Genomic DNA, 27724 nt, shown 5'->3' with positions numbered 1-27724 from the left:
GCTTAAACCCTTCTAACAAAAATATCTGTAGAGACTGAATGGTTGAGCTAGAACTACTATGACCCAGCTATGGAAAGCTGAGACTCTCACAAACACGTACATGTAATCGATTTTGCTCTATAACCGCTCACAAGCCACACAATACTAGTTTGCAGGTGAGGCGTTTGTGGGTAATCCCAGGACATTGTCACAAATGCCAAACTCAAAGACAGTTGTCACTGACAAGTTGGTTACTCTTTCCCATTTAACAACTAAAGCCTTGCAAAAAGTTAATCACCTCACACACTGGAAATCTGCAATGGATTCACCAAAGTCTACTGAGAATGAGTAAATGTTCAAAGTCTTATTTTTCAAGAGTCAGTTGAGAATTCGACCAAGACCAGAGAGTTTCTGTTTGCCTGGCAATCTAACACAGATTTCCTCCTCAGGGGTTTGCATACTTGTCGAAATGACATGTTCAAAACTTCCTGCATTGGCCGGAATCGAACCCGGGCCTCCCGCGTGGCAGGCGAGAATTCTACCACTGAACAACCAATGCCTTGGAAGGCTGAGTTAACCTCAAAGGCAGGAAGATTGTATCATAAAGCTTTTTTCCAAGAATATGTTCCACTTTGTGGGCTCAAGCAACATTGTTCACCCTAAAAAAAGAGCAGTACTTTCTCCCCGTCGGGGGAATTGAACCCCGGTCTCCCGCGTGACAGGCGGGGATACTCACCACTATACTAACGAGGAGCAGGTGGGTTGGAACTTTGAAAAAACGTGGAGCATTGGTACTAACCCTAAATTTGGAATGTTGGGCTTAAAACCCTTCTAACAAAAATATCTGTAGAGACTGAATGGTTGGAGCTAGGAACTACTATGACCCAGCTATGGAAAGCTGAGACTCTCACAAACACGTACATGTAATCGATTTTGCTCTATACCGCTCACGAAGCCACACAATACTAGTTTGCAGGTGAGGCTTTGTGGGTAATCCCAGGACATTGTCACAAATGCCAAACTCAAGACAGTTGTCACTGACAAGTTGGTTACTCTTTCCCATTTAACAACTAAAGCCCTTGCAAAAAGTTAATCACCTCCACCACGGGAAATCTGCAATGGATTCAACAAAGTCTACTGAGAATGAGTAAATGTTCAAAGTCTTATTTTTCAAGAGTCAGTTGAGAATTCGACCAAGACCAGAGATTTCTGTTTGCCTGGCAATCTAACACAGATTTCCTCCTCAGGGGTTTGCATACTTGTCGAAATGACATGTTCAAAACTTCCTGCATTGGCCGGGAATCGAACCCGGGCCTCCCGCGTGGCAGGCCGAGAATTCTACCACTGAACAACCAATGCCTTGGAAAGGCTGAGTTAACCTCAAAGGCAGGAGAATTGTATCATAAAGCTTTTTTTCCAAGAATAATGTTCCACTTTGTGGGCTCAACAACATTGTTCACCCTAAAAAAAAGAGCAGTACTTTCTCCCCGTCGGGGAATTGAACCCCGGTCTCCCCGCGTGACAGGCGGGGATACTCACCAACTATACTAACGAGGAGCAGGTGGGTTGGAACTTTGAAAAAACGTGGAGCATTGGTACTAACCCTAAATTTGGAATGTTGGGCTTAAACCCTTCTAACAAAAATATCTGTAGAGACTGAATGGTTGGAGCTAGGGACTACTATGACCCAGCTATGGAAAGCTGAGACTCTCACAAACACGTACATGTAATCGATTTGCTCTATACCGCTCACAACCCACAATACTAGTTTGCAGGTGAGGCGTTTGTGGGTAATCCCAGGGACATTGTCACAAATGCCAAACTCAAGACAGTTGTCACTGACAAGTTGGTTACTCTTTCCCATTTAACAACTAAAGCCTTGCAAAAAGTTAATCACCTCACACACCTGGAAATCTGCAATGGATTCACCAAAGTCTACTGAGAATGAGTAAATGTTTCAAAGTCTTATTTTTCAAGAGTCCAGTTGAGAATTCGACCAAGGACCAGAGATTTCTGTTTGCCTGGCAATCTAACACAGATTTCCTCCTCAGGGGTTTGCATACTTGTCGAAATGACATGTTCAAAACTTCCTGCATTGGCCGGGAATCGAACCCGGGCTCCCGCGTGGCAGGCGAGAATTCTACCACTGAACAACCAATGCCTTGGAAGGCTGAGTTAACCTCAAAGGCAGGAAATTGTATCATAAAGCTTTTTTTTCCAAGAAATATGTTCCACTTTGTGGGCTCAAGCAACATTGTTCACCCTAAAAAAAGAGCAGGTACTTTCTCCCCGTCGGGGAATTGAACCCCGTCTCCCGCTTGACAGGCGGGGATACTCACCACTATACTAACGAGAGGACAGTGGGTTGGAAACTTTGAAAAAACGTGGAGCATTGGTACTAACCCTAAATTTGGAATGTTTGGGCTTAAACCCTTCTAACAAAATATCTGTAGAGACTGAATGGTTGGAGCTAGGAACTACTATGACCCAGCTATGGAAAGCTGAGACTCTCACAAACACGTACATGTAATCGATTTTGCTCTATACCGCTCACAAGCCACACAATACTAGTTTGCAGGTGAGGCGTTTGTGGGTAATCCAGGACATTGTCACAAATGCCAAACTCAAGACAGTTGTCACTGACAAGTTGGTTACTCTTTCCCATTTAACAACTAAAGCCTTGCAAAAAGTTAATCACCTCACACACTGGAAATCTGCAATGGATTACACCAAAGTCTACTGAGAATGAGTAAATGTTCAAAGTCTTATTTTTCAGAGTCAGTTGAGAATTCGACCAAGACCAGAGATTTCTGTTTGCCTGGCAATCTAACACAGATTTCCTCCTCAGGGTTTGCATACTTGTCGAAATGACATGTTCAAACTTCCTGCATTGGCCAGGGAATCGAACCCGGGCCTCCCGCGTGGCAGGCGAGAATTCTACCACTGAACAACCAATGCCTTGGAAGGCTGAGTTAACCTCAAAGGCAGGAAATTGTATCATAAAAGCTTTTTTTCCAAGAATATGTTCCACTTTGTGGGCTCAAGCAACATTGTTCACCCTAAAAAAAGAGCAGTACTTTCTCCCCTCGGGGAATTGAATCCCGGTCTCCCGCGTGACAGGCGGGGATACTCACCACTATACTAACGAGGAGCAGGTGGGTTGGAAACTTTGAAAAAACGTGGAGCATTGGTACTAACCCCTAAATTTGGAATGTTGGGCTTAAACCCTTCTAACAAAAATATCTGTAGAGACTGAATGGTTGAGCTAGGAACTACTATGTACCCAGCTATGGAAAGCTGAGACTCTCACAAACACGTACATGTAATCGATTTTGCTCTATACCGCTCACAAGCCACACAATACTAGTTTGCAGGTGAGGCGTTTGTGGGTAATCCCAGGACATTGTCACAAATGCCAAACTCAAGACAGTTGTCACTGACAAGTTGGTTACTCTTTCCATTTAACAACTAAAGGCCTTGCAAAAAGTTAATCACCTCACACACTGGAAATCTGCAATGGATTCACCAAAGTCTACTGAGAATGAGTAAATGTTCAAAGTCTTATTTTCAAGAGTCAGTTGAGAATTCGACCAAGACCAGAGATTTCTGTTTGCCTGGCAATCTAACACAGATTTCCTCCTCAGGGGTTTGCATACTTGTCGAAATGACATGTTCAAAACTTCCTGCATTGGCCGGGAATCGAACCCGGGCCTCCCGCGTGGCAGGCGAGAATTCTACCACTGAACAACCATGCCTTGGAAGGCTGAGTTAACCTCAAAGGCAGGAAATTGTATCATAAAGCTTTTTTCCAAGAATATGTTCCACTTTGTGGCTCAACAACATTGTTCACCCTAAAAAAAGAGCAGTACTTTCTCCCCGTCGGGAATTGAACCCCGGTCTCCCGCGTGACAGGCGGGGATACTCACCACTATACTAACGAGGAGCAGGTGGGTTGGAACTTTGAAAAAACGTGGAGCTTGGTACTAACCCTAAATTTGGAATGTTGGGCTTAAACCCTTCTAACAAAAATATCTTGTAGAGACTGAATGGTTGGAGCTAGGAACTACTATGACCCAGCTATGGAAAGCTGAGACTCTCACAAACAACGTACATGTAATCGATTTTGCTCTATACCGCTCACAAGCCACACAATACTAGTTTGCAGGTGAGGCCGTTTGTGGGTAATCCCAGGACATTGTCACAAATGCCAAACTCAAGAACAGTTGTCACTGACAAGTTGTTACTCTTTCCCATTTAACAACTAAAGCCTTGCAAAAAGTTAATCACCTCCACACCTGGAAATCTGCAATGGATTCACCAAAGTCTACTGAGAATGAGTAAATGTTCAAAGTCTTATTTTTCAAGAGTCAGTTGAGAATTCGACCAAGACCAGAGATTTCTGTTTGGCCTGGCAATCTAACACAGATTTCCTCCTCAGGGGTTTTGCATACTTTCGAAATGACAGGTTCAAAAACTTCCTGCATTGGCCGGGAATCGAACCCGGGCCTCCCGCGTGGCAGGCGAGAATTCTAGACCACTGAACAACCAATGCCTTGGAAGGCTGAGTTAACCTCAAAGGCAGGAAATTGTATCATAAAGCTTTTTTCCAAGAATATGTTCCACTTTGTGGGCTCAACAACATTGTTCACCCTAAAAAAAGAGCAGTAAACTTTCTCCCCGTCGGGGAATTGAACCCCGTCTCCCGGCGTGACAGGCGGGGATACTCACCACTATACTAACGAGGAGCAGGTGGGTTGGAACTTTGAAAAAACGTGGAGCAGTTGGTACTAACCCTAAATTTGGAATGTTGGGCTTAAACCCTTCTAACAAAAATATCTGTAGAGACTGAATGGTTGGAGCTAGGAACTACTATGACCCAGCTATGGAAAGCTGAGACTCTCACAAACACGTACATGTAATCGATTTTGCTCTATAACCTGCTCACAAGCCACACAATACTAGTTTGCAGGTGAGGCGTTTGTGGGTAATCCCAGGACATTGTCACAAATGCCAAACTCAAAGACAGTTGTCACTGACAAGTTGGTTACTCTTTCCATTTAAACAACTAAAGCCTTGCAAAAAGTTAATCACCTCACACACTGGAAATCTGCAATGGATTCACCAAAGTCTACTGAGAATGAGTAAATGTTCAAAGTCTTATTTTCAAGAGTCAGTTGAGAATTCGACCAAGACCAGAGATTTCTGTTTGCCTGGCAATCTAACACAGATTTCCTCCTCCAGGGGTTTGCATACTTGTCGAAATGACATGTTCAAAACTTCCTGCATTGGCCGGAATCGAACCCGGGCCTCCCGCGTGGCAGGCGAGAATTCTACCACTGAACAACCAATGCCTTGGAAGGCTGAGTTAACCTCAAAGGCAGGAAATTGTATCATAAAGCTTTTTTTCCAAGAATATGTTCACTTTGTGGGCTCAACAACATTGTTCAACCCTAAAAAAAAGAGCAGTACTTTCTCCCGTCGGGGAATTGAACCCCGGTCTCCCGCGTGACAGGCGGGGATACTCACCACTATACTAACGAGGAGGCAGGTGGGTTGGAACTTTGAAAAAACGTGGAGCAGTTGGTACTAACCCTAAATTTGGAATGTTGGGCTTAAACCCTTCTAACAAAAATATCTGTAGAGACTGAATGGTTGGAGCTAGGAACTACTATGACCCAGCTATGGAAAGCTGAGACTCTCACAAACACGTACATGTAATCGATTTTGCTCTATACCGCTTCACAAAGCCACACAATACTATTTGCAGGTGAGGCGTTTGTGGGTAATCCCAGGACATTGTCACAAATGCCAAAACTCAAGACAGTTGTCACTGACAAGTTGGTTACATCTTTCCCATTTAACAACTAAAGCCTTGCAAAAAAGTTAATCACCTCACACACTGGAAATCTGCAATGGATTCACCAAAGTCTACTGAGAATGAGTAAATGTTCAAAGTCTTATTTTTCAAGAGTCAGTTTGAGAATTCGACCAAGACCAGAGAATTTCTGTTGCCTGGCAATCTAACACAGATTCCTCCTCAGGGGTTTGCATACTTGTCGAAATGACATGTTCAAGAACTTCCTGCATTGGCCGGGAATCGAACCCGGGCCTCCCGCGTGGCAGGCGAGAATTCTACCACTGAACAACCAATGCCTTGGAAGGCTGGTTAACCTCAAAGGCAGGAAATTGTATCATAAAGCTTTTTTTCCAAGAATATGTTCCACTTTGTGGGCTCAACAACATTGTTCACCCTAAAAAAAGAGCAGTACTTTCTCCCCGTCGGGGAATTGAACCCCGGTCTCTCTCCGGCGTGACAGGCGGGGATACTCACCACTATACTAACGAGGAGCAGGTGGGTTGGAACTTTGAAAAAACGTGGAGCATATGGTACTAACCCTAGAATTTGGAATTTTGGGCTTAAAACCCTTCTAACAAAAATATCTGTAGAGACTGAATGGTTGGAGCTAGGAACTACTATGACCCAGCTATGGAAAGCTGAGACTCTCACAAACACGTACATGTAATCGATTTTGCTCTATACCGCTCACAAGCCACACAATACTAGTTTGCAGGTGAGGCGTTTGTGGGTAATCCCAGGACATTGTCACAAATGCCAAACTCAAGACAGTTGTCACTGACAAGTTGGTTACTCTTTCCCAGTTAACCAACTAAAGCCTTGCAAAAAGTTAATCACCTCACACACTGGAAATCTGCAATGATTCACCAAAGTCTACTGAGAATGAGTAAATGTTCAAAGTCTTATTTTTCAAGAGTCAGTTGAGAATTCGACCAAGACCAGAGATTTCTGTTTGCCTGGCAATCTAACACAGATTTCCTCCTCAGGGGTTTGCATACTTGTCGAAATGACATGTTCAAAACTTCCTGCATTGGCCGGGAATCGAACCCGGGCCTCCCGCGTGGCAGGCGAGAATTCTACCACTGAAACAACCAATGCCTTGGAAGGCTGAGTTAACCTCAAAGGCAGGAAATTGTATCATAAAGCTTTTTTTCCAAGAATATGTTCCACTTTGTGGGCTCAACAACATTGTTCACCCTAAAAAAAAGAGCAGTACTTTCTCCCCGTGGGGGATTGAACCCCGGTCTCCCGCGTGACAGGCGGGATACTCACCACTATACTAACGAGGAGCAGGTGGTTTGGAACTTTGAAAAAACGTGGAGCATTGGTACTAACCCTAAATTTGGAATGTTGGGGCTTAAACCCTTCTAACAAAAATATCTGTAGAGACTGAATGGTTGGAGCTAGGACTACTATGACCCAGCTATGGAAAGCTGAGACTCTCACAAACACTTACATGTAATCGATTTTGCTCTATACCGCTCACAAGCCACACAATACTAGTTTGCAGGTGAGGCGTTTGTGGTAATCCCAGGACATTGTCACAAATGCCAAACTCAAGACAGTTGTCACTGACAAGTTGGTTACTCTTTCCCATTTAACAACTAAAGCCTTGCAAAAGTTAATCACCTCACACACTGGAAATCTGCAATGGATTCACCAAAGTCTACTGAGAATGAGTAAATGTTCAAAGTCTTATTTTTCAAGAGTCAGTTGAGAATTCGACCAAGACCAGAGATTTCTGTTTGCCTGGCAATCTAACACAGATTTCCTCCTCAGGGGTTTGCATACTTGTCGAAATGACATGTTCAAAACTTCCTGCATTGGCAGGAATCGAACCCGGCCTCCCGCGTGGCAGGCGAGAATTCCTACCACTGAACACCAATGCCTTGGAAGGCTGAGTTAACCTCAAAGGCAGGAAATTGTATCATAAAGCTTTTTTCCAAGAATATGTTCCACTTTGTGGGCTCAACAACATTGTTCACCCTAAAAAAAGAGCAGTACTTTCTCCCCGTGGGGGAATTGAACCCCGGTCTCCCGCGTGACAGGCGGGGATACTCACCACTATACTAACGAGGAGCAGGTGGGTTGGAACTTTGAAAAAAACGTGGAGCATTGGTACTAACCCTAAATTTGGAATGTTGGGCTTAAACCCTTCTAACAAAAATATCTGTAGAGACTGAATGGTTGGAGCTAGGAACTACTATGACCCAGCTATGGAAAGCTGAGACTCTCACAAACACGTAACATGTAATCGATTTTGCTCTATAACCGCTCACAAGCCACACAATACTAGTTTTGCAGGTGAGGCGTTTGTGGGTAATCCCAGGACATTGTCACAAATGCCAAACTCAAGACAGTTGTCCACTGACAAGGTTGGTTACTCTTTCCCCATTAACAACTAAAGCCTTGCAAAAAGTTAATCACCTCAACACACTGGAAATCTGCAATGGATTCACCAAAGTCTACTGAGAATGAGTAAATGTTCAAAGTCATTATTTTTCAAGAGTCAGTTGAGATTCGACCAAGACCAGAGATTTCTGTTTGCCTGGCAAATCTAACACAGATTTCCTCCTCAGGGGGTTTGCATACTTGTCGAAATGACATGTTCAAAACTTCCTGCATTGGCCGGGATCGAACCCCGGGGCCTCCCGCGTGGCAGGGCGAGAATTCTACCACTGAACAACCAATGCCTTGGATGGCTGAGTTAACCTCAAAGGCAGGAAATTGTATCATAAAGCTTTTTTCCAAGAATATGTTCCACTTTGTGGGCTCAACAACATTGTTCACCCTAAAAAAAGAGCAGTACTTTCTCCCCGTCGGGGATTGAACCCCGGTCTCCGGCGTGACAGCGGGGATACTCACCACTATACTAACGAGGAGCAGTGGGTTGGAACTTTGAAAAAACGTGAGCATTGGTACTAACCCTAAATTTGGAATTTTGGGCTTAAACCCTTCTAACAAAAATATCTGTAGAGACTGAATGGTTGGAGCTAGGAACTACTATGACCCAGCTATGGAAGCTGAGACTCTCACAAACACGTTACATGTAATCGATTTGGCTCTATAAAACCGCTCACAAGCCACACAATACTAGTTTGGCAGGTGAGGCGTTTGTGGGTATCCCAGGACATTGTCACAAATGCCAAACTCAAGACAGTTGTCACTGACAAGTTGGTTACTCTTTCCCATTTAACAACTAAAGCCTTGCAAAAAAGTTAATCACCTCAACACACTGGAAATCTGCAATGGATTCACCAAAGTCTACTGAGAATGAGTAAATGTTCAAAGTCTTATTTTTCAAGAGTCAGTTGAGAATTCGACCAAGACCAGAGATTTCTGTTTGCCTGGCAATCTAACACAGATTTCCTCCTCAGGGGGTTTGCATACTTGTCGAAATGACATGTTCAAAACTTCCTGCATTGGCCGGGAATCGAACCCGGGCCTCCCGCGTGGCAGGCGAGAATTCTACCACTGAACAACCAATGCCTTGGAAGGCTGAGTTAAACCTCAAAGGCAGGAAATTGTATCATAAAGCTTTTTTTCCAAGAATATGTTCCACTTTGTGGGCTCAACAACATTGTTCACCCTAAAAAAAAGAGCAGTACTTTCTCCCCGTGGGGGAATTGAACCCCGGTCTCCCGCGTGACAGGCGGGGATACTCACCACTATACTAACGAGGAGCAGGTGGGTTGGAACTTTGAAAAAAAACGTGGAGCATTGGTACTAAACCCTAAATTTGGAATGTTGGGCTTAAACCCTTCTAACAAAAATATCTGTAGAGACTGAATGGTTGGAGCTAGGACTACTATGTACCCCGCTATGGAAAGCTGAGACTCTCACAAACACGTACATGTAATCGATTTGCTCTATACCGCTCACAAGCCACACAATACTAGTTTGCAGGTGAGGCGTTTGTGGGTAATCCCAGGACATTGTCACAAATGCCAAACTCAAGACAGTTGTCACTGACAAGTTGGTTACTCTTTCCCATTTAACAACTAAAGCCTTGCAAAAAGTTAATCACCTCACACACTGGAAAATCTGCAATGGATTCACCAAAGTCTACTGAGAATGAGTAAATGTTCAAAGTCTTATTTTTTCAAGAGTCAGTTGAGAATTCGACCAAGACCAGAGATTTCTGTTTGCCTGGCAATCTAACACAGATTTCCTCCTCAGGGGTTTGCATACTTGTCGAAATGACATGTTCAAAACTTCCTGCATTGGCCGGGAATCGAACCCGGGCCTCCCGCGTGGCAGGCCGAGAATTCTACCACTGAACAACCAATGCCTTGGAAGGCTGAGTTTAACCTCAAAGGCAGGAAATTGTATCATAAAAGCTTTTTTTCCAAGAATATGTTCCACTTTGTGGGGCTCAACAACATTGTTCCACCCTAAAAAAAAGAGCAGTACTTTCTCCCCGTCGGGGGAATTGAACCCGGTCTCCCGCGTGACAGGCTGGGATACTCACCACTATATCTAACGAGGAGCAGGTGGGTTGGAAACTTTGAAAAAACGTGGAGCATTGGTACTAACCCTAAATTTGGAATGTTGGGCTTAAACCCTTCTAACAAAAATATCTGTAGAGACTGAATGGTTGGAGCTAGGAACTACTATGACCCAGCTATGGAAAGCTGAGACTCTCACAAACACGTACATGTAATCGATTTTGCTCTATACCGCTCACAAGCCACACAATACTAGTTTGCAGGTGAGGCGTTTGTGGGTAATCCCAGGACATTGTCACAAATGCCAAACTCAAGACAGTTGTCACTGACAAGTTGGTTACTCTTTCCCATTTAACAACTAAAGCCTTGCAAAAAAGTTAATCACCTCACACACTGGAAATCTGCAATGATTCACCAAAGTCTACTGAGAATGATAAATGTTCAAAGTCTTATTTTTCAAGAGTCAGTTGAGAATTCGACCAAGACCAGAGATTTCTGTTTGCCTGGCAATCTAACACAGATTTCCCTCCTCAGGGGTTTGCATACTTGTCGAAATGACATGTTCAAAAACTTCCTGCATTGGCCGGGAATCGAACCCGGGCCTCCCCGCGTGGCAGGCGAGAATTCTACCACTGAACAACCAGATGCCTTGGAAGGCTGAGTTAACCTCAAAGGCAGGAAATTGTATCATAAAGCTTTTTTTCCAAGAATATGTTCCACTTTGTGGGCTCAACAACATTGTTCACCCTAAAAAAAGAGCAGTACTTTCTCCCCGTCGGGGAATTGAACCCCGGTCTCCCGCGTGACAGGCGGGGATACTCACCACTATACTAACGAGGAGCAGGTGGGTTGGAACTTTGAAAAAAACGTGGAGCATTGTACTAACCCTAAATTTGGAATGTTGGGCTTAAACCCTTCTAACAAAAATATCTGTAGAGACTGAATGGTTGGAGCTAGGAACTACTATGACCCAGCTATGGAAAGCTGAGACTCTCACAAACACGTACATGTAATCGATTTTGCTCTATAAACCGCTCACAAGCCACACAATACTAGTTTGCAGGTGAGGCGTTTGTGGGTAATCCCAGGACATTGTCACAAATGCCAAACTCAAAGACAGTTGTCACTGACAAGTTGGTTACTCTTTCCCATTTAACAACTAAAGCCTTGCAAAAAGTTAATCACCTCACACACTGGAAATCTGCAATGGATTCACCAAAGTCTACTGAAATGAGTAAATGTTCAAAAGTCTTATTTTTCAAGAGTCATTTGAGAATTCGACCAAGACCAGAGATTTCTGTTTGCCTGGCAATCTAACACAGATTTCCTCCTCAGGGGTTTGCATACTTGTCGAAATGACATGTTCAAAAACTTCCTGCATTGGCCGGGAATCGAACCCGGGCCTCCCGCGTGGCAGGCGAGAATTCTACCACTGAACACCAATGCCTTGGAAGGCTGAGTTAACCTCAAAGGCAGGAAATTGTATCATAAAGCTTTTTTTCCAAGAATAATGTTCCACTTTTGGCTCAACAACATTGTTCACCACCTAAAAAAAAGAGTCAGTACTTTCTCCCCGTGCGGGGAATTGAACCCGGTCTCGCCGCGTGACAGGCGGGATACTCACCACTATACTAACGAGGAGCAGTGGGTTGGAACTTTGAAAAAACGTGGAGCATTGGTACTAACCCTAATTTTGGAATTTTGGGCTTAAACCCTTCTAACAAAAATATCTGTAGAGACTGAATGGTTGGAGCTAGGAACTACTATGACCCGCTATGGAAAGCTGAGACTCTCACAAACACGTACATGTAATCGATTTTGCTCTATAACCGCTCACAAGCCACACAATACTAGTTTGACAGGTGAGGCGTTTGTGGGTAATCCCAGGGACATTGTCACAAATGCCAAACTCAGACAGTTGTGCACTGACAAGTTGGTTACTCTTTCCCATTTAACAACTAAAGCCTTGCAAAAAGTTAATCACCTCACACACTGGAGAATCTGCAATGGATTCACCAAAGTCTACTGAGAAATGAGTTAAATGTTCAAAGTCTTATTTTTTCAAGAGTCAGTTGAGAATTCGACCAAGACCAGAGATTTCTGTTTGCCTGGCAATCTAACACAGATTTCCGCCTCAGGGTTTGCATACTTGTCGAAAATGACATGTTCAAAACTTCCTGCATTGGCCGGGATCGAACCCGGGCCTCCCGCGTGGCAGCGAGAATTCTACCACTGAACAACCAATGCCTTGGAAGGCTGAGTTAACCTCAAAGGCAGGAAATTGTATCATAAAGCTTTTTTTCCAAAAATATGTTCCACTTTGTGGGCTCAGCCAACATTGTTCACCCTAAAAAAAGAGCAGTACTTTCTCCCCGTCGGGGAATTGAACCCGTCTCCCCGCGTGACAGGCGGGGATACTCACCACTATACTAACGAGGAGCAGGTTGGTTGGAACTTTGAAAAAACGTGGAGCATTGGTACTAACCCTAAAATTTGGAATGTTGGGCTTAAACCCTTCTAACAAAAATATCTGTAGAGACTGAATGGTTGAGCTAGGAACTACTATGACCCGCTATGGAAAAGCTGAGACTCTCACAAACACGTACATGTAATCGATTTTGCTCTATAGACCGCTCACAGCCACACAATACTAGTTTGCAGGTGAGGCGTTTGTGGGTAATTCCCAGGACATTGTCACAAATGCCAAACTCAAGACAGTTGTCACTGACAAGTTGGTTACTCTTTCCCATTTAACAACTAAAGCCTTGCAAAAAGTTAATCACCTCCACACTGGAAATCTGCAATGGATTCACCAAAGTCTACTGAGAATGAGTAAATGTTCAAAAGTCTTATTTTTCAGAGATCAGTTGAGAATTCGACCAAGACCAGAGATTTCTGTTTGCCTGGCAATCTAACACAGATTTCCTCCTCAGGGGTTTGCATACTTGTCGAAATGACATGTTCAAAACTTCCTGCATTGCCGGGAATCGAACCCGGGCCTCCCGCGTGGTGCAGGCCGAGAATTCTACCACTGAACAACCAATGCCTTGGAAGGCTGAGTTACCTCAAAGGCAGGAAATTGTATCATAAAGCTTTTTTTCCAAGAATATGTTCCACTGTGTGGCTCAGCAACATTGTTCACCCTAAAAAAAAGAGCAGTACTTTCTCACCCGTCGGGGGAATTGAACCCCGGTCTCCCCGTGACAGGCGGGGATACTCACCACTATACTAACGAGGAGCAGGTGGGTTGGAAACTTTGAAAAAACGTGGAGGCATTGTACTAACCCTAAATTTGGAATGTTGGGCTTAAACCCTTCTAACAAAAAATATCTGTAGAGACTGAATGGTTGGAGCTAGGGAACTACTATGACCCAGCTATGGAAAGCTGAGACTCTCACATAACACGTACATGTAATCGATTTTGCTCTATACCGCTCACAAAGCCACACAATACTAGTTTGCAGGTGAGGCGTTTGTGGGTAATCCCAGGACATTGTCACAAATGCCAAACTCAAGACAGTTGTCACTGACAAGTTGGTTACTCTTTCCATTTAACAACTAAAGCCTTGCAAAAAGTTAATCACCTCACACACTGGAAATCTGCAATGGATTCACCAAAGTCTACTGAGAATGAGTAAATGTTCAAAGTCTTATTTTCAAGAGTCAGTTGAGAATTCGACCAAGACCAGAGATTTCTGTTTGCCTGGCAATCTAACACAGATTTCCTCCTCAGGGGTTTGCATACTTGTCGAAATGACATGTTCAAAACTTCCTGCATTGGCCGGGAATCGAACCCGGGCCTCCCGCGTGGCAGGCGAGAATTCTACCACTGAACAACCAATGCCTTGGAAGGCTGAGTTAACCTCAAAGGCAGGAAATTGTATCATAAAGCTTTTTTTCCCAAAGAATATGTTCCACTTTGTGGGCTCAGCAACATTGTTTCACCCTAAAAAAAGAGCAGTACTTTCTCCCCGTCGGGGAATTGAACCCCGGTCTCCCTCCCGCGTGACAGGCGGGGATACTCACCACTATACTAACGAGGAGCAGGTGGGTTGGAACTTTGAAAAAACGTGGAGCATTGGTACTACCCTAAATTTGGAATGTTGGGCTTAAACCCTTCTAACAAAAATATCTGTAGAGACTGAATGGTTGGAGCTAGAACTACTATGACCCAGCTATGGAAAGCTGAGACTCTCACAAACACGTACATGTAATCGATTTTGCTCTATACCGCTCACAAGCCACACAATACTAGTTTGCAGGTGAGGCGTTTGTGGGTAATCCCAGGACATTGTCACAAATGCCAAACTCAAGACAGTTGTCACTGACAAGTTGGTTACTCTTTCCCATTTAACAACTAAAGCCTTGCAAAAGTTAATCACCTCACACCACTGGAAAATCTGCAATGGATTCACCAAAGTCTACTGAGAATGAGTAAATGTTCAAAGTCTTATTTTTCAAGAGTCCAGTTGAGAATTCGACCAAGACCAGAGATTTCTGTTTGCCTGGCAATCTAACACAGATTTCCTCCTCAGGGGTTTGCATACTTGTCGAAATGACATGTTTCAAAAAACTTCCTGCATTGGCCTGGAATCGAACCCGGCCTCCCGCGTGGCAGGCGAGAATTCTACCACTGAACAAACCAATGCCTTGGAAGGCTGAGTTAACCTCAAAGCAGGAAATTGTATCATAAAGCTTTTTTTCCAAGAATATGTTCCACTTTGTGGGCTCAGCAACATTGTTCACCCTAAAAAAAGAGCTACTTTCTCCCCGTCGGGGAATTGAACCCGTCCTCCCGCGTGACAGGCGGGGATACTCACCACTATACTAACGAGGAGCAGGTGGGTTGGAACTTTGAAAAAACGTGGAGCATTGGTACTAACCCTAAATTTGGAATGTTGGGCTTAAACCCTTCTAACAAAAATATCTGTAAGACTGAATGGTTGGAGCTAGGAACTACTAATGACCCAGCTATGGAAAGCTGAGACTCTCACAAACACGTACATGTAATCGATTTTGCTCTATACCGCTCACAAAGCCACACAATACTAGTTTGCAGGTGAGGCGTTTGTGGGTAATCCCAGGACATTGGTCACAAATGCCAAACTCAAGACAGTTGTCACTGACAAGTTGGTTACTCTTTCCCATTTAACAACTAAAGCCTTGCAAAAAGTTAATCACCTCACACACTGGAAATCTGGCAATGGATTCACCAAAGTCTACTGAGAATGAGTAAATGTTCAAAGTCTTATTTTTCAAGAGTCAGTTGAGAATTCGACCAAGACCAGAGATTTCTGTTTGCCTGGCAATCTAACACAGATTTCCTCCTCAGGGGTTTTGCATACTTGTCGAAATGACATGTTCAAAAACTTCCTGCATTGGCCGGGAATCGAACCCGGGCCTCCCGCGTGGCAAGGCGAGAATTCTACCACTGAACAACCAATGCCTTGGAAGGCTGAGTTAACCTCAAAGGCAGGAAATTGTATCATAAAGCTTTTTTTCCAAGAATATGTTCCACTTTGTGGCTCAGCAACATTGTTCACCCTAAAAAAGAGCAGTACTTTCTCCCCGTACGGGGAATTGAACCCCGGTCTCCCGCGTGACAGGCGGGGATACTCACCACTATACTAACGAGGAGCAGGTGGGTTGGAACTTTGAAAAAACGTGGAGCATTGGTACTAACCCTAAATTTGGAATGTTGGGCTTAAACCCTTCTAACAAAAAATATCTGTAGAGACTGAATGGTTGGAGCTAGGAACTACTATGACCCAGCTATGGAAAGCTGAGACTCTCACAAACACGTACATGTAATCGATTTTGCTCTATACCGCTCACAAGCCACACAATACTAGTTTGCAGGTGAGGCGTTTGTGGGTAATCCCAGGACATTGTCACAAATGCCAAACTCAAAGACAGTGTCCACTGACAAGTTGGTTACTCTTTCCCATTTAACAACTAAAGGCCTTGCAAAAAAGTTAATCACCTCACACACTGGAAATCTGCAATGGATTCACCAAAGTCTACTGAGAATGAGTAAATGTTCAAAGTCTTATTTTTCAAGAGTCAGTTGAGAATTCGACCAGACCAGAAGATTTCTGTTTGCCTGCAATCTAACACAGATTTCCTCCTCAGGGTTTGCATACTTGTCGAAATGACATGTTCAAAAACTTCCGGACATTGGCCGGGAATCGAAACCCGGGCCTCCCGCGTGCAGGCGAGAATTCTACCACTGAACAACCAAATGCCTTGGAAGGCTGAGTTAACCTCAAAAGGCAGGAAAATTGTATCATAAAGCTTTTTTCCAAAAATATGTTCCACTTTGTGGGCTCAGCAGACATTGTTCACCCTAAAAAAGGAGCAGTACTTTCTCCCGCGTCGGGGAATTGAACCCCGGTCTCCCGCGTGACAGGCGGGGATACTCACCACTATACTAACGAGGAGCGGTGGGTTGGAACTTTGAAAAAACGTGGAGCGTTGGTACTAACCCTAATTTTGGAATGTTGGGCTTAACCCTTCTAACAAAAATATCTGTAGAGACTGAATGGTTGGAGCTAGGAACTACTATGACCCAGCTATGGAAAGCTGAGACTCTCACAAACACGTACATGTATACGATTTGCTCTATACCGCTCACAAGACCACACAATACTAGTTTGCAGGTGAGGCGTTTTGGTGTAATCCCAGGACATTGTCACAAATGCCAAACTCAGACAGTTGTCCACTGACAAGTTGGGTTACTCTTTCCCATTTAACAACTAAAGCCTTGCAAAAAGTTAATCACCTCACACACTGGAAATCTGCAATGGATTCACCAAAGTCTCTGAGAATGAGTAAAATGTGCAAAGTCTTTTTTTCAAAGAGTCATTGAGAATTCGCCAAGACCAGAGATTTCTGTTTTGCCTGGCAATCTAACCAGATTTCCTCCTCAGGGGTTTGCATACTTGTCGAAATGACATGTTCAAGACTCCTGCATTGTGCCGGGAATCGAACCCGGGCCTCCCGCGTGGCAGGCGAGAATTCTACCACTGAACAACCAATGCATTGGAAGGCTGAGTTACCTCAAAGGCAGGAAATTGTATCATAAAGCTTTTTTCCAAAGAATATGGTTCCACTTTGTGGGCTCAGCAACATTGTTCCACCCTAAAAAAAAGAGCAGTACTTTCTCCCCGTCGGGGAATTGAACCCGGTCTCCGCGTGACAGGGCGGGGATACTCACCACTATACTAACGAGGAGCAGGTGGGTTGGAACTTTGAAAAAAACGTGGAGCATTGGTACTAACCCTAAATTTGGAATGTTGGGGCTTAAACCCTTCTAACAAAAATAGCTGTGAGACTGAATGGTTGGAGCTAGGAACTACTATGACCCAGCTATGGAAAGCTGAGACTCTCACAAACACGTACATGTATCGATTTTTGCTCTATAACCGCTCACTAAGCACACATACTAGTTTGGCAGGTGAGGCGTTTGTGGGTAATCCCAGGACATTGTCACAAATGCCAAACTCAAGACAGTTGTCACTGACAAGTTGGTTACTCTTTCCCATTTAACAACTAAAAGCCTTGCAAAAAGTTAATCACCTCACACACTGGAAATCTGCAATGGATTCACCAAGTCTACTGAGAATGAGTAAATGTTCAAAGTCTTATTTTTCAAGAGTCAGTTGAGAATTCGACCAAGACCAGAGATTTCTGTTTGCCTGGCAATCTAACACAGATTTCCTCCTCAGGGGTTTGCATACTTGTCGAAAATGACATGTTCAAAACTTCCTGCATTGGCCGGGAATCGAACCCGGGCCTCCCGCGTGGCAGGCGAGAATTCTAACCACTGAACAACCAATGCCTTGGAAGGCTGAGTTAACCTCAAAGGCAGGAAATTGTATCATAAAGCTTTTTTTCCAAGAATATGTTCCACTTTGTGGGCTCAACAACATTGGTTCACCCTAAAAAAAAAGAGCAGTACTTTCTCCCCGTCGGGGAATTGAACCCCGGTCTCCCGCGTGACAGGCGGGGATACTCACCACTATACTAACGAGGAGCAGGTGGGTTGGAACTTTGAAAAAACGTGGAGCATTGGTACTAACCCTAAATTTGGAATGTTGGGCTTAAACCCTTCTAACAAAAATATCTGTAGAGACTGAATGGTTGGAGCTAGGAACTACTATGACCCAGCTATGGAAAGCTGAGACTCTCACAAACACGTACATGTAATCGATTTTGCTCTATACCGCTCACAAGCCACACAATACTAGTTTGCAGGTGAGGCGTTTGTGGGTAATCCCAGGACATTGTCACAAATGCCAAACTCAAGACAGTTGTCACTGACAAGTTGGTTACTCTTTCCCATTTAACAACTAAAGCCTTGCAAAAAGTTAATCACCTCACACACTGGAAATCTGCAATGGATTCACCAAAGTCTACTGAGAATGAGTAAATGTTCAAAGTCTTATTTTTCAAGAGTCAGTTGAGAATTCGACCAAGACCAGAGATTTCTGTTTGCCTGGCAATCTAACACAGATTTCCTCCTCAGGGGTTTGCATACTTGTCGAAATGACATGTTCAAAACTTCCTGCATTGGCCGGGAATCGAACCCGGGCCTCCCGCGTGGCAGGCGAGAATTCTACCACTGAACAACCAATGCCTTGGAAGGCTGAGTTAACCTCAAAGGCAGGAAATTGTATCATAAAGCTTTTTTTCCAAGAATATGTTCCACTTTGTGGGCTCAACAACATTGTTCACCCTAAAAAAAGAGCAGTACTTTCTCCCCGTCGGGGAATTGAACCCCGGTCTCCCGCGTGACAGGCGGGGATACTCACCACTATACTAACGAGGAGCAGGTGGGTTGGAACTTTGAAAAAACGTGGAGCATTGGTACTAACCCTAAATTTGGAATGTTGGGCTTAAACCCTTCTAACAAAAATATCTGTAGAGACTGAATGGTTGGAGCTAGGAACTACTATGACCCAGCTATGGAAAGCTGAGACTCTCACAAACACGTACATGTAATCGATTTTGCTCTATACCGCTCACAAGCCACACAATACTAGTTTGCAGGTGAGGCGTTTGTGGGTAATCCCAGGACATTGTCACAAATGCCAAACTCAAGACAGTTGTCACTGACAAGTTGGTTACTCTTTCCCATTTAACAACTAAAGCCTTGCAAAAAGTTAATCACCTCACACACTGGAAATCTGCAATGGATTCACCAAAGTCTACTGAGAATGAGTAAATGTTCAAAGTCTTATTTTTCAAGAGTCAGTTGAGAATTCGACCAAGACCAGAGATTTCTGTTTGCCTGGCAATCTAACACAGATTTCCTCCTCAGGGGTTTGCATACTTGTCGAAATGACATGTTCAAAACTTCCTGCATTGGCCGGGAATCGAACCCGGGCCTCCCGCGTGGCAGGCGAGAATTCTACCACTGAACAACCAATGCCTTGGAAGGCTGAGTTAACCTCAAAGGCAGGAAATTGTATCATAAAGCTTTTTTTCCAAGAATATGTTCCACTTTGTGGGCTCAACAACATTGTTCACCCTAAAAAAAGAGCAGTACTTTCTCCCCGTCGGGGAATTGAACCCCGGTCTCCCGCGTGACAGGCGGGGATACTCACCACTATACTAACGAGGAGCAGGTGGGTTGGAACTTTGAAAAAACGTGGAGCATTGGTACTAACCCTAAATTTGGAATGTTGGGCTTAAACCCTTCTAACAAAAATATCTGTAGAGACTGAATGGTTGGAGCTAGGAACTACTATGACCCAGCTATGGAAAGCTGAGACTCTCACAAACACGTACATGTAATCGATTTTGCTCTATACCGCTCACAAGCCACACAATACTAGTTTGCAGGTGAGGCGTTTGTGGGTAATCCCAGGACATTGTCACAAATGCCAAACTCAAGACAGTTGTCACTGACAAGTTGGTTACTCTTTCCCATTTAACAACTAAAGCCTTGCAAAAAGTTAATCACCTCACACACTGGAAATCTGCAATGGATTCACCAAAGTCTACTGAGAATGAGTAAATGTTCAAAGTCTTATTTTTCAAGAGTCAGTTGAGAATTCGACCAAGACCAGAGATTTCTGTTTGCCTGGCAATCTAACACAGATTTCCTCCTCAGGGGTTTGCATACTTGTCGAAATGACATGTTCAAAACTTCCTGCATTGGCCGGGAATCGAACCCGGGCCTCCCGCGTGGCAGGCGAGAATTCTACCACTGAACAACCAATGCCTTGGAAGGCTGAGTTAACCTCAAAGGCAGGAAATTGTATCATAAAGCTTTTTTTCCAAGAATATGTTCCACTTTGTGGGCTCAACAACATTGTTCACCCTAAAAAAAGAGCAGTACTTTCTCCCCGTCGGGGAATTGAACCCCGGTCTCCCGCGTGACAGGCGGGGATACTCACCACTATACTAACGAGGAGCAGGTGGGTTGGAACTTTGAAAAAACGTGGAGCATTGGTACTAACCCTAAATTTGGAATGTTGGGCTTAAACCCTTCTAACAAAAATATCTGTAGAGACTGAATGGTTGGAGCTAGGAACTACTATGACCCAGCTATGGAAAGCTGAGACTCTCACAAACACGTACATGTAATCGATTTTGCTCTATACCGCTCACAAGCCACACAATACTAGTTTGCAGGTGAGGCGTTTGTGGGTAATCCCAGGACATTGTCACAAATGCCAAACTCAAGACAGTTGTCACTGACAAGTTGGTTACTCTTTCCCATTTAACAACTAAAGCCTTGCAAAAAGTTAATCACCTCACACACTGGAAATCTGCAATGGATTCACCAAAGTCTACTGAGAATGAGTAAATGTTCAAAGTCTTATTTTTCAAGAGTCAGTTGAGAATTCGACCAAGACCAGAGATTTCTGTTTGCCTGGCAATCTAACACAGATTTCCTCCTCAGGGGTTTGCATACTTGTCGAAATGACATGTTCAAAACTTCCTGCATTGGCCGGGAATCGAACCCGGGCCTCCCGCGTGGCAGGCGAGAATTCTACCACTGAACAACCAATGCCTTGGAAGGCTGAGTTAACCTCAAAGGCAGGAAATTGTATCATAAAGCTTTTTTTCCAAGAATATGTTCCACTTTGTGGGCTCAACAACATTGTTCACCCTAAAAAAAGAGCAGTACTTTCTCCCCGTCGGGGAATTGAACCCCGGTCTCCCGCGTGACAGGCGGGGATACTCACCACTATACTAACGAGGAGCAGGTGGGTTGGAACTTTGAAAAAACGTGGAGCATTGGTACTAACCCTAAATTTGGAATGTTGGGCTTAAACCCTTCTAACAAAAATATCTGTAGAGACTGAATGGTTGGAGCTAGGAACTACTATGACCCAGCTATGGAAAGCTGAGACTCTCACAAACACGTACATGTAATCGATTTTGCTCTATACCGCTCACAAGCCACACAATACTAGTTTGCAGGTGAGGCGTTTGTGGGTAATCCCAGGACATTGTCACAAATGCCAAACTCAAGACAGTTGTCACTGACAAGTTGGTTACTCTTTCCCATTTAACAACTAAAGCCTTGCAAAAAGTTAATCACCTCACACACTGGAAATCTGCAATGGATTCACCAAAGTCTACTGAGAATGAGTAAATGTTCAAAGTCTTATTTTTCAAGAGTCAGTTGAGAATTCGACCAAGACCAGAGATTTCTGTTTGCCTGGCAATCTAACACAGATTTCCTCCTCAGGGGTTTGCATACTTGTCGAAATGACATGTTCAAAACTTCCTGCATTGGCCGGGAATCGAACCCGGGCCTCCCGCGTGGCAGGCGAGAATTCTACCACTGAACAACCAATGCCTTGGAAGGCTGAGTTAACCTCAAAGGCAGGAAATTGTATCATAAAGCTTTTTTTCCAAGAATATGTTCCACTTTGTGGGCTCACAACATTGTTCACCCTAAAAAAAGAGCAGTACTTTCTCCCCGTCGGGGAATTGAACCCCGGTCTCCCGCGTGACAGGCGGGGATACTCACCACTATACTAACGAGGAGCAGGTGGGTTGGAACTTTGAAAAAACGTGGAGCATTGGTACTAACCCTAAATTTGGAATGTTGGGCTTAAACCCTTCTAACAAAAATATCTGTAGAGACTGAATGGTTGGAGCTAGGAACTACTATGACCCAGCTATGGAAAGCTGAGACTCTCACAAACACGTACATGTAATCGATTTTGCTCTATACCGCTCACAAGCCACACAATACTAGTTTGCAGGTGAGGCGTTTGTGGGTAATCCCAGGACATTGTCACAAATGCCAAACTCAAGACAGTTGTCACTGACAAGTTGGTTACTCTTTCCCATTTAACAACTAAAGCCTTGCAAAAAGTTAATCACCTCACACACTGGAAATCTGCAATGGATTCACCAAAGTCTACTGAGAATGAGTAAATGTTCAAAGTCTTATTTTTCAAGAGTCAGTTGAGAATTCGACCAAGACCAGAGATTTCTGTTTGCCTGGCAATCTAACACAGATTTCCTCCTCAGGGGTTTGCATACTTGTCGAAATGACATGTTCAAAACTTCCTGCATTGGCCGGGAATCGAACCCGGGCCTCCCGCGTGGCAGGCGAGAATTCTACCACTGAACAACCAATGCCTTGGAAGGCTGAGTTAACCTCAAAGGCAGGAAATTGTATCATAAAGCTTTTTTTCCAAGAATATGTTCCACTTTGTGGGCTCAACAACATTGTTCACCCTAAAAAAAGAGCAGTACTTTCTCCCCGTCGGGGAATTGAACCCCGGTCTCCCGCGTGACAGGCGGGGATACTCACCACTATACTAACGAGGAGCAGGTGGGTTGGAACTGTGAAAAAACGTGGAGCATTGGTACTAACCCTAAATTTGGAATGTTGGGCTTAAACCTTCTAACAAAAATATCTGTAGAGACTGAATGGTTGGAGCTAGGAACTACTATGACCCAGCTATGGAAAGCTGAGACTCTCACAAACACGTACATGTAATCGATTTTGCTCGATACCGCTCACAAGCCACACAATACTAGTTTGCAGGTGAGGCGTTTGTGGGTAATCCCAGGACATTGTCACAAATGCCAAACTCAAGACAGTTGTCACTGACAAGTTGGTTACTCTTTCCCATTTACAACTAAAGCCTTGCAAAAAAGTTAATCACCTCACACACTGGAAATCTGCAATGGATTCACCAAAGTCTACTGAGAATGAGTAAATGTTCAAAGTCTTATTTTTCAAGAGTCAGTTGAGAATTCGACCAAGACCAGAGATTTCTGTTTGCCTGGCAATCTAACACAGATTTCCTCCTCAGGGGTTTGCATACTTGTCGAAATGACATGTTCAAAACTTCCTGCATTGGCCGGGAATCGAACCCGGGCCTCCCGCGTGGCAGGCGAGAATTCTACCACTGAACAACCAATGCCTTGGAAGGCTGAGTTTAACCTCAAAGGCAGGAAATTGTATCATAAAGCTTTTTTTCCAAGAATATGTTCCACTTTGTGGCTCAGACAACATTGTTCACCCTAAAAAAAGAGCAGTACTTTCTCCCCCGTCGGGGAATTGAAACCCCGGTCTCCCGCGTGACAGGCGGGGATACTCACCACTATACTAACGAGGAGCAGGTGGGTTGGAACTTTGAAAAAACGTGGAGCATTGGTACTAAACCCTAAATTTGGAATGTTGGGCTTAAACCCTTCTAACAAAAATATCTGTAGAGACTGAATGGTTGGAGCTAGGAACTACTATGACCCAGCTATGGAAAGCTGAGACTCTCACAAACACGTACATGTAATCGATTTTGCTCTATACCGCTCACAAGCCACACAATACTAGTTTGCAGGTGAGGCGTTTGTGGGTAATCCCAGGACATTGTCACAAATGCCAAACTCAAGACAGTTGTCACTGACAAGTTGGTTACTCTTTCCCATTTAACAACTAAAGCCTTGCAAAAAGTTAATCACCTCACACACTGGAAATCTGCAATGGATTCACCAAAGTCTACTGAGAATGAGTAAATGTTCAAAGTCTTATTTTCAAGAGTCAGTTGAGAATTCGACCAAGACCAGAGATTTCTGTTTGCCTGGCAATCTAACACAGATTTCCTCCTCAGGGGTTTGCATACTTGTCGAAATGACATGTTCAAAACTTCCTGCATTGGCCGGGAATCGAACCCGGGCCTCCCGCGTGGCAGGCGAGAATTCTACACTGAACAACCATGCCTTGGAAGGCTGAGTTAACCTCAAAGGCAGGAAATTGTATCATAAAGCTTTTTTCCAAGAATATGTTCCCACTTTGTGGGGCTCAGCAACATTGGTTCACCCTAATAAAAAGAGCAGTACTTTCTCCCCGTCGGGGAATTGAACCCGGTCTCCCGCGTGACAGGCGGGGATACTCACCACTATACTAACGAGGAGCAGGTGGGTTGGAACTTTGAAAAAACGTGGAGCATTGGTACTAACCCTAAATTTGGAATGTTGGGCTTAAACCCTTCTAACAAAAATATCTGTAGAGACTGAATGGTTGGAGCTAGGAACTACTATGACCCAGCTATGGAAAGCTGAGACTCTCACAAACACGTACATGTAATCGATTTTGCTCTATACCGCTCACAAGCCACACAATACTAGGTTGCAGGTGAGCGTTGTGGGTAATCCCAGGACATTGTCACAAATGCCAAACTCAAGACAGTTGTCACTGAGCAAGTTGGTTACTCTTTCCCATTAACAACTAAAGCCTTGCAAAAGTTAATCACCTCACACACTGGAAATCTGCAATGGATTCACCAAAGTCTACTGAAATGAGTAAATGTTCAAAGTCTTATTTTTCAAGGAGTCAGTTGAGAATTCGACCAAGACCAGAGATTTCTGTTTGCCTGGCAATCTAACACAGATTTCCTCCCTCAGGGGTTTGCCATACTTGTCGAAATGACATGTTCAAAACTTCCTGCATTGGCCGGGAATCGAACCCGGGGCCTCCCGCGTGGCAGGCGAGAATTCTACCACTGAACAACCAATGCCTTGGAAGGCTGAGTTAACCTCAAAGGCAGGAAATTGTATCATAAAGCTTTTTTTCCAAGAATATGTTCCACTTTGTGGGCTCAGCAACATTGTTCACCCTAAAAAAAGAGCAGTACTTTCTCCCCGTCGGGGAATTGAACCCCGGTCTCCCGCGTGACAGTCGGGGATACTCACCACTATACTAACGAGGAGCAGGTGGGTTGGAACTTTGAAAAAACGTGGAGCATTGGTACTAACCCTAAAATTTGGAATGTTGGGCTTAAACCCTTCTAACAAAATATCTGTAGAGACTGAATGGTTGGAGGCTAGGAACTACTATGACCCAGCTATGGAAAGCTGAGACTCTCACAAACACGTACATGTAATCGATTTTGCTCTATACCGCTCACAAGCACACAATACTAGTTTGCAGGTGAGGCGTTTGTGGTAATCCCAGGACATTGTCACAAATGCCAAACTCAAGACAGTTGTCACTGACAAGTTGGTTACTCTTTCCCATTTAACAACTAAAGCCTTGCAAAAGTTAATCACCTCACACACTGGAAATCTGCAATGGATTCACCAAAGTCTACTGAGAATGAGTAAATGTTCAAAGTCTTATTTTTCAAGAGTCAGTTGAGAATTCGACCAAGACCAGAGATTTCTGTTTGCCTGGCAATCTAACACAGATTTCCTCCTCAGGGGTTTGCAATACTTGTCGAAATGACATGTTCAAACTTCCTGCATTGGCCGGGAATCGAACCCGGGCCTCCCGCGTGGCAGGCGAGAATTCTACCACTGAACAACCAATGCCATTGGAAGGCTGAGTTAACCTCAAAGGCAGGAAATTGTATCATAAAGCTTTTTTTCCAAGAATATGTTCCACTTTGTGGGCTCAGCAACATTGTTCACCCTAAAAAAGAGCAGTACTTTCTCCCCGTCGGGGAATTGAACCCCGGTCTCCGCGTGACAGGCAGGGATACTCACCACTATATCTAACGAGGAGCAGGTGGGTTGGAACTTTGAAAAAACGTGGAAGCATTGGTTACGCACCCTAAATTTGGAATGTTGGGCTTAAACCCTTCTAACAAAAATATCTGTAGAGACTGAATGGTTGGGAGCTAGGAACTACTATGACCCAGCTATGGAAAGCTGAGACTCTCACAAACACGTACATGTAATCGATTTGCTCTATACCGCTCACAAGCCACACAATACTAGTTTGCAGGTGAGGCGTTTGTGGGTAATCCAGGACATTGTCACAAATGCCAAACTCAAGACAGTTGTCACTGACAAGTTGGTTACTCTTTCCCATTTAACAACTAAAGCCTTGCAAAAAGTTAATCACCTCACACACTGGAAATCTGCAATGGATTCACCAAAGTCTACTGAGAATGAGTAAATGTTCAAAGTCTTATTTTTCAAGAGTCAGTTGAGAATTCGACCAAGACCAGAGATTTCTGTTTGCCTGGCAATCTAACACAGATTTCCTCCTCAGGGGTTTGCATACTTGTCGAAATGACATGTTCAAAACTTCCTGCATTGGCCGGGAATCGAACCCGGGCCTCCCGCGTGGCAGGCGAGAATTCTACCACTGAACAACCAATGCCTTGGAAGGCTGAGTTAACCTCAAAGGCAGGAAATTGTATCATAAAGCTTTTTTTCCAAGAATATGTTCCACTTTGTGGGCTCAGCAACATTGTTCACCCCTAAAAAAAAGAGCAGTACTTTCTCCCCGTCGGGGAATTGAACCCCGGTCCTCCCGCGTGACAGGCGGGGATACTCACCACTATACTAACGAGGAGGCAGGTGGGTTGGAACTTTGAAAAAACGTGGAGCATTGGTACTAACCCTAAATTTGGAATGTTGGGCTTAAACCCTTCTAACAAAAATATCTGTAGAGACTGAATGGTTGGAGCTAGGAACTACTATGACCCCGCTATGGAAAGCTGAGACTCTCACAACACGTACATGTAATCGATTTTGCTCTATACCGCTCACAAAGCCACACAATACTAGTTTGCAGGTGAGGCGTTTGTGGGTAATCCCAGGACATTGTCACAAATGCCAAACTCAAGACAGTTGTCACTGACAAGTTGGTTACTCTTTCCCATTTAACAACTAAAGCCTTGCAAAAAGTTAATCACCTCACACACTGGAAATCTGCAATGGATTCACCAAAGTCTACTGAGAATGAGTAAATGTTCAAAGTCTTATTTTTCAAGAGTCAGTTGAGAATTCGACCAAGACCAGAGATTTCTGTTTGCCTGGCAATCTAACACAGATTTCCTCCTCAGGGGTTTGCATACTTGTCGAAATGACATGTTCAAAAACTTCCTGCATTGGCCGGGAATCGAACCCGGGCCTCCCGCGTGGCAGGCGAGAATTCTACCACTGAACAACCAATGCCTTGGAAGGCTGAGTTAACCTCAAAGGCAGGAAATTGTATCATAAAGCTTTT

The 27724-nt window shown here is 44.1% G+C and overlaps 23 non-coding genes across 23 annotated transcripts; all 23 read right to left on the bottom strand.

The window, feature by feature from the left end:
* Positions 1-6061: 6061 nt before the first annotated feature.
* trnag-gcc lies at positions 6062-6132 on the bottom strand. Its single transcript has one exon. It is a non-coding gene; the product is annotated as a tRNA-Gly (tRNA).
* A 3122-nt stretch (positions 6133-9254) lies between these two features.
* Positions 9255-9325, bottom strand: trnag-gcc. Its single transcript has one exon. It is a non-coding gene; the product is annotated as a tRNA-Gly (tRNA).
* Positions 9326-11052: 1727 nt separating this feature from the next.
* On the bottom strand, positions 11053-11124 carry trnad-guc. Its single transcript has one exon. It is a non-coding gene; the product is annotated as a tRNA-Asp (tRNA).
* A 2933-nt stretch (positions 11125-14057) lies between these two features.
* Positions 14058-14128, bottom strand: trnag-gcc. The gene has a single exon. It is a non-coding gene; the product is annotated as a tRNA-Gly (tRNA).
* A 4119-nt stretch (positions 14129-18247) lies between these two features.
* trnad-guc lies at positions 18248-18319 on the bottom strand. Its single transcript has one exon. It is a non-coding gene; the product is annotated as a tRNA-Asp (tRNA).
* Positions 18320-18851: 532 nt separating this feature from the next.
* trnag-gcc lies at positions 18852-18922 on the bottom strand. The gene has a single exon. It is a non-coding gene; the product is annotated as a tRNA-Gly (tRNA).
* A 120-nt stretch (positions 18923-19042) lies between these two features.
* On the bottom strand, positions 19043-19114 carry trnad-guc. The gene has a single exon. It is a non-coding gene; the product is annotated as a tRNA-Asp (tRNA).
* A 532-nt stretch (positions 19115-19646) lies between these two features.
* On the bottom strand, positions 19647-19717 carry trnag-gcc. Its single transcript has one exon. It is a non-coding gene; the product is annotated as a tRNA-Gly (tRNA).
* Positions 19718-19837: 120 nt separating this feature from the next.
* On the bottom strand, positions 19838-19909 carry trnad-guc. The gene has a single exon. It is a non-coding gene; the product is annotated as a tRNA-Asp (tRNA).
* Positions 19910-20441: 532 nt separating this feature from the next.
* On the bottom strand, positions 20442-20512 carry trnag-gcc. The gene has a single exon. It is a non-coding gene; the product is annotated as a tRNA-Gly (tRNA).
* Positions 20513-20632: 120 nt separating this feature from the next.
* Positions 20633-20704, bottom strand: trnad-guc. The gene has a single exon. It is a non-coding gene; the product is annotated as a tRNA-Asp (tRNA).
* Positions 20705-21236: 532 nt separating this feature from the next.
* On the bottom strand, positions 21237-21307 carry trnag-gcc. The gene has a single exon. It is a non-coding gene; the product is annotated as a tRNA-Gly (tRNA).
* A 120-nt stretch (positions 21308-21427) lies between these two features.
* On the bottom strand, positions 21428-21499 carry trnad-guc. Its single transcript has one exon. It is a non-coding gene; the product is annotated as a tRNA-Asp (tRNA).
* A 532-nt stretch (positions 21500-22031) lies between these two features.
* On the bottom strand, positions 22032-22102 carry trnag-gcc. The gene has a single exon. It is a non-coding gene; the product is annotated as a tRNA-Gly (tRNA).
* Positions 22103-22221: 119 nt separating this feature from the next.
* Positions 22222-22293, bottom strand: trnad-guc. The gene has a single exon. It is a non-coding gene; the product is annotated as a tRNA-Asp (tRNA).
* A 532-nt stretch (positions 22294-22825) lies between these two features.
* Positions 22826-22896, bottom strand: trnag-gcc. Its single transcript has one exon. It is a non-coding gene; the product is annotated as a tRNA-Gly (tRNA).
* A 120-nt stretch (positions 22897-23016) lies between these two features.
* Positions 23017-23088, bottom strand: trnad-guc. Its single transcript has one exon. It is a non-coding gene; the product is annotated as a tRNA-Asp (tRNA).
* Positions 23089-23619: 531 nt separating this feature from the next.
* trnag-gcc lies at positions 23620-23690 on the bottom strand. Its single transcript has one exon. It is a non-coding gene; the product is annotated as a tRNA-Gly (tRNA).
* A 1521-nt stretch (positions 23691-25211) lies between these two features.
* trnag-gcc lies at positions 25212-25283 on the bottom strand. Its single transcript has one exon. It is a non-coding gene; the product is annotated as a tRNA-Gly (tRNA).
* Positions 25284-26005: 722 nt separating this feature from the next.
* trnag-gcc lies at positions 26006-26076 on the bottom strand. Its single transcript has one exon. It is a non-coding gene; the product is annotated as a tRNA-Gly (tRNA).
* A 725-nt stretch (positions 26077-26801) lies between these two features.
* trnag-gcc lies at positions 26802-26872 on the bottom strand. The gene has a single exon. It is a non-coding gene; the product is annotated as a tRNA-Gly (tRNA).
* Positions 26873-26994: 122 nt separating this feature from the next.
* trnad-guc lies at positions 26995-27067 on the bottom strand. Its single transcript has one exon. It is a non-coding gene; the product is annotated as a tRNA-Asp (tRNA).
* A 534-nt stretch (positions 27068-27601) lies between these two features.
* trnag-gcc lies at positions 27602-27672 on the bottom strand. The gene has a single exon. It is a non-coding gene; the product is annotated as a tRNA-Gly (tRNA).
* Between the last annotated feature and the right edge of the window lie 52 nt (positions 27673-27724).

The sequence above is a fragment of the Oncorhynchus mykiss genome, unplaced genomic scaffold (assembly GCF_013265735.2).
Source record: "Oncorhynchus mykiss isolate Arlee unplaced genomic scaffold, USDA_OmykA_1.1 un_scaffold_362, whole genome shotgun sequence".
NCBI lineage: Eukaryota > Metazoa > Chordata > Actinopteri > Salmoniformes > Salmonidae > Oncorhynchus > Oncorhynchus mykiss.
The sequence above is the reverse complement of the archived record's forward strand: the minus strand, read 5'-3'. Positions and strand labels throughout refer to the sequence as shown.